This window comes from Notothenia rossii (assembly GCF_949606895.1).
Source record: "Notothenia rossii genome assembly, chromosome: 2".
Taxonomy (NCBI): domain Eukaryota; kingdom Metazoa; phylum Chordata; class Actinopteri; order Perciformes; family Nototheniidae; genus Notothenia; species Notothenia rossii.
In genome coordinates this window covers 55,523,846-55,529,845 of record NC_136904.1, presented here as the reverse complement: position 1 = coordinate 55,529,845, position 6,000 = coordinate 55,523,846, and positions in this window count along the sequence as shown.

The following is a 6,000-nucleotide window of genomic DNA, read 5'->3' as shown; positions in this document are numbered from 1 at the left end:
ATAAATGAGTGGGTTGGGTTCTGGAGGTGTGGTTACAGCAATTTTGCTTGGTTGGCGTGGCCTGGGTCTGGTGGTGGGGCCCAATGTGATATATTTTCATGGGGCCCAAAATCCCTGGCGGCGCCCCTGTTTCCAAGGCACTCCTTTAAAATGATTGGGAAAAACAGGTTTGAAGTCATTTCAATGTATAGGCCTACTATAGGACAGTAAACCAAAAATATCATTTAAAACTGGAGAAATACAAATGTGTATTACTAAATAAATGTTAACTAGGTAAAATAAGATATGAATGAACAAACAAACAAAAAAAGTTACATTTATTTGTTATTGGCTATGGTAGGTTATTGGTTATGTTCACATATTTATTTGATTAATAAAATGTAAACCGATCTTTTTTATATGGGTGTTTTAGAGTTGTACCCCCTAGCTCTAGTCTCTAGTAATTGTGTGCTCAAAGTGCACCAGATTGAAGCATTTTACTTTAAAATGTTCACACATTTTTTCCCGGGGGGATTACCCCCGGACCCCCCCCTGAGGATGCGATGTCCACCCCCCTCAGGTGCTCAAGTGAGAAAAAGGGCACTTCCCATAATCATTTATTAAAGAAAATTTAAAACAAAAAGTTAAATATAGTTGCACATCTCTGCTGACCAATTTATTTTTAATACCCTCACACTCACGCAATTGTTTAATACTCAACAGATTTCTACAAAATAATCAGCTAACACAGAGACAATGGTCTTCTTTAGTATTCACTACGCACAAGAGCAGACAACAAACTAGTAAGATAATAGTTCTTAAAATGAGCCGCCAACAATCAAAATTATGGAGTTACTTTTTTTTTTATGTTAAACACGACCAAAACTGAAGTTATTGTACTTGGCCCGAAGAATCTACGAAACAAATTATCTAAAGATATACTAACTATGGATGGCATTAATTTGGCCTCCAGTGAGACTGTAAGGAATCTTGGTGTTATATTTGATCAGGATTTATCCTTTAACGCCCACATAAAATCAATTTCAAGGACCGCCTACTTCCATCTACGTAACATTGCAAAAATCAGGCATATCTTGCCTCAAAGCGATGCAGAGAAACTAGTCCATGCATTTGTTACCTCAAGGCTGGATTATTGTAACTTCTTATTATCAGGGTGTACCAAGAGGTCAGTCAAGTCGCTTCAGTTGATTCAAAATGCTGCAGCTCGTGTACTAACCAGAGTTAGGAAAAGGGACCACATTACTCCTGTTCTGGCTGCCTTACACTGGCTCCCTATAGAACACAGGATAGAATTTAAAATTCTTCTTCTCGCCTACAAAGCCCTTAATGGGCAGGCGCCATCTTACCTTAAAGAACTCATTATACCCTACTGTCCTACTAGGTCATTGCGTTCCAAGAATGCAGGGTTGTTGGTTGTTCCTAGAGTCTCTAAAAGTACAATGGGAGCCAGAGCCTTTTCTTATCAAGCTCCACTTTTGTGGAATCAGCTTCCAGTTTGTGTTCGGGCGGCAGACACCCTATCCGTTTTTAAGAGTGCGCTTAAGACCTTCCTTTTTCATAAAGCTTATAGTTAGGGCTGATTAGATTCAGCCCCTAGTTTTGCTGATATAGGCTTAGTTTGTCGGGGGACATCTTACTTCTTCCTTCTCTCTGTCTATACCTGTGTACTCTCATGCAGGGGTGGACTGGCCATCTGGCATACCGGGCATCGTCCCGCTGGGCCGTTGACCCAATGTGGGCCGGTCCGCTATGTTTTTTTTTTCTTTTCTTTTTGTTTTCTCTAAATTCCCTCCAATTGGGCCGGCCAATTGGCTACAGAGGGCTAGCAGTGTGTTGCCAGCATCGACACATATTATTGGTCTATTGTTTGTCATTGTCAATCAATCATGGGCTGACAGGCTCAGAGAGCCCTGACAGTGCTGTCAATCACAACACAAACCAGGGTGGGGCGGGACCTCATGCCATGGGCGGGAGTCGCGGGACGGGCTGCTGCTGAGCTGAAAATGGATAAGCAGAAGAAACGCCCGGGTGGCGCTGAAAAACTACGACTTAAAAAGCTGAAGTCTCTGGAGGTGGAGGCTGCTAAATATTCTAAATTGACGGACCTATTTCGTGCCGGGGTCACCGCCCCAGCAGGTGCTGCTACGCCGGGAGACGAGCGAGTGGAGGCATACATGGTAAGTAACGTTAGCCTGGGGCTGGCTAGGCTACATTTTTGAGACATGTCCAAAAAAAAAAGTAGAAAACGTTTTTACATTGAATGTGACCTAATTAACTCCATAGTCCTACTTGTGACAACATATTAGCCCAGAGTTGAAGGGCTGTGAATGTTGGCAGTTGTGGTTGATTTTGTTTAAATATGCTGAATTGTGATATTATGGGTTATTATTATTCAGATGATTTAGCTAGGCTAGCTAAGAGCTGCTAACGTCAGCGGTTTCTTGTTGCCATAGCAACAGTAAACGTTCACATGGACCAACGAGCTGTAAGTAGAGATAAAGCTGCAGAATCAAGCTGTATTGTAAATACAGATGAGATACTTTGAATTTTAGCACAAAATACAAGTAAACCTATAGGAAATAATTAGATTAATTTGCAATATTTGCCATTGAATTTATTGTAATCTTTCAATTCATTTATTGTTTACTGAGGTGATAACTATTTCATAATTTGTGTGTAACTTACATTTCTGTGTAAATGTGTTACTTTTACTGTAGTTTTCAAATGGCTGTGTATAGTGCTGTCTTGAGCATTTTCAGGTATTGTCACAAAGATCTGACTTTTTTGCATTGGACAACACTAAGTGTAATAATGAAAACATGGCAAAGCCACTGGTGTTGTTACGCTCGTGAACGTTTCGTTCAATATTAACTAATCTTTTATCTTGTACATTATTCTGTGGTTTTGAGTTATATCCCCATCCAATGATAAATGCTTTCCCTATGTCCAGCCCAGACAGGTTCAGGGCAAGTCAGCTGGTCAGTTCAGGGAGAGAGCCAGACCAATTCAGCCAGCCCAAAGACTGCACCGCCTGAGAGGGAAAAGGCTGTAGAGAGTGAGGAGTATGTCAGCCCAAAGACAGGATCACCTGAGAGGGAAACAGCTGTTGAGAGCTATGAGTGTGCCAGTCAAATAACTGATTTTTTTTCACAACCTGATCAGGGAAATCTCCAGTTATTTTTAAATTACCATCCTCAGCAAAAAAGTAGCAATCCAGTGGTGCAGAAAGTGTTCTGTAGCAGAGACGGCACCAGTAGAAGGTGGCTGACGTACTGTCCAGAGCGTCACATGCTGTATTGTTTCATCTGCATGGCATTCGGTAAGAGAACTGATAGCAGTCTGTTCATCAGTGGAATGTCAGATTGGAGGCATATACACCAGCGCACAGAGTAACATGAGAGAAGCAGTGGACACAGAAACTGTGCTGAAGCTTACCTCTTGAAATCCGCCAGCAGTGCTGAAGTGCAGTTCATCCACTGGACAGGAGTTTGTCAACATGCTGTCAGAAGTTCTGGACAAAATGGGCCTCAGCCAGACCATGTGCATTGGAAATGCGACTGATGGGGCATCAAACATGCAAGGCCAATACAAAGGATTCTGCTCACTATTGTCTGCACAATCTCCAAACCAGGTGCATGTATAGTGCTACGCACATGTACTAAATCTGGTGCTTGCAAACACAACACAACACAGATTGTTATTGAGAGTGGGTCCCTGTTTGCGTTCCTCAATGGCATTGCGGTATTCATCAGTCATATAAAAGGATGAATGTTTGGGAAGAGTCATGCCGAAACAAGAGACGTAGACGCCTTGCTCCTATTGGCGAGACACGCTGGTGGGCCAAGCATGAGGCCCTGAAGAAGGTGTTTGGCTCCTTTGGAAAACCGGAAGATGGTCTGTACGTTGATGTGCTGTTGACATTATCAGCTATACAGAAACAGGCAACAGTGAAACCATGTATCCGTGTCATGGCCAGAGGATATGCAGAGTCATTGCTCAAGTATGAGACGATCTTGACGGCTCAAATCTTCCTCCGCATATTTGAACATACCTCTCCATTGTCTAAATACCTTCAGACGGCAGGATTGGACATCCTCTCTGCTCACAGAATGGTGGTATTGACACAGGATACGCTGAAAAGCTTGGGAAGAGATTTTGAATCTGTAAAAAAAGCAGCAGACACATTTGTCAACTGGACAAACACAGAAATCCAAGAGAGAGATGACACGGACATTGAAGTGGAGGCCACACTGCCACAAAAGAGGAGGAGGATGAAGAAAGTCTTGCCTGGAGAGACGGCTCAGGGTGAGACCCTGGATGATGCAGAAAAATCCTATGAGGTGAATGTGCATAACCGGATCATGGACAACTGCAATTGAAGCCATTCATAGGCGCTTTTTAACAGACGGCAATCTATATGCTGACTCGGCATGTCTGGATCCCAGAAACTTCCCTCAGCTCTGCACCAGTGCTCTTCCCCAGTCTGCCCTTCAAGACTTAAGCAAGTGCTTGCAAGGATTTGACAGCAGGGCAACCAAGGAAAATATGAAGGCCGAGTTGAAAAGCTTTGCACTCCAGTGGAACAGGCTGAAGGCATCCCCATTGGCAGAGTACAAACCAAGAACAGTAGAAGATGGATCAGGTGGTGAGGAGGACAACACAGAAGAGGTTGAGATAACTCCCATAAGCTGTTGCTCCTGCAAAGAATGCCCTCTGTGCAGCTACCAGATACTTCGCCGTTTCAACATGCTAACTAGGGGTGCACCGAATGGGAAATTATTGGCCGAAACCGATACCGAAAATAGGAAACAGTTGGCCGAAAACCGAATGCCGAAAGGCCGAAAATGATTAATAGAAATATATATATATATATATATAATATATACATTTTTTTACCAATGTTGTTCAGCTACCTGATTATGGAAAAAGACATGATTATGGCAACCTATAAGTGCATGCTTACAAATGTGCAAAGTGGATAAATCCACATGAATGTAACTATTTACAAATGAAATTACAATTCAATTTCAAGAATCTGTAAATAAGGCTGTCTGTCCTCATAAGCAAAGTAGTAAACATTGTATAAAGATACATAAAGTGAAAACTGGATACAAAATCCACAATCAATTACAAATTAAATTACAATTTCAAGAATCTGCAAATAAGGTGGTCTGTCCTCATGAGCAATGTAAACAACATTGTATCATTTAGATACCGAAAGTACAATATATTGAACACTGTGCTGCTGTCATTTCCCCCTAATGATAACCTGAGATGGTGAATTATAACTCACAATGAAAATTGTTCAGGAAAGTGGGTATAGAGTAGACATGTAGAACTAGATAAGCTTATGATAAGCCAGCCTTGTCTACTTATTAAGGAAAAGTGGGAGGTTCTTTTTAATGAACAGTAGCTTCTCTGCTTTATCAGCCATAAGTCTGTTCCTCTTCTCATCAAGCACATGAGAGGCAGGGCTGAACAGTCTCTCGCTGCCAGTGCTTGTGATTTGATCTTACTCCGCATATTTGTCCGGGTGTTTTGATTTCAAGTGGTGGAGTAATCCCGAAGTGGTGAAAGTCTTTGCAGTTAAACCCCCTTGAGAAATGTCAGCTGAACACGTTTTACAAATCGCAATCCGCGCCTCTTTCTCTGATATTTTTAAATATCTCCAAGTGCCAGACATGTTGGCTGTGAGCCAGCCGCGAGCATGGTCTCGCCGTGCTTGTCGCCGCGTTTTGATTACGTCATCACAATAACACGTTAGCTTACCAACGTAACCCTGTTCCCTGACATTCGGTGATATTTTTTCGGTGCTAAAACCCTTTCGGCCGAAAGCCGAAAGGGCCTTTTTAACCATTTTCGGCCGATAATTTTCGGCGGCCGAATATTCGGTGCATCCCTAATGCTAACAGATGCATACCCTGTCCTAGGCCTTGCTTATAAATACCTGCTTACATTATCCCTCACACAGGTGGCTTGTGGGCGCACATTTTCAATTTT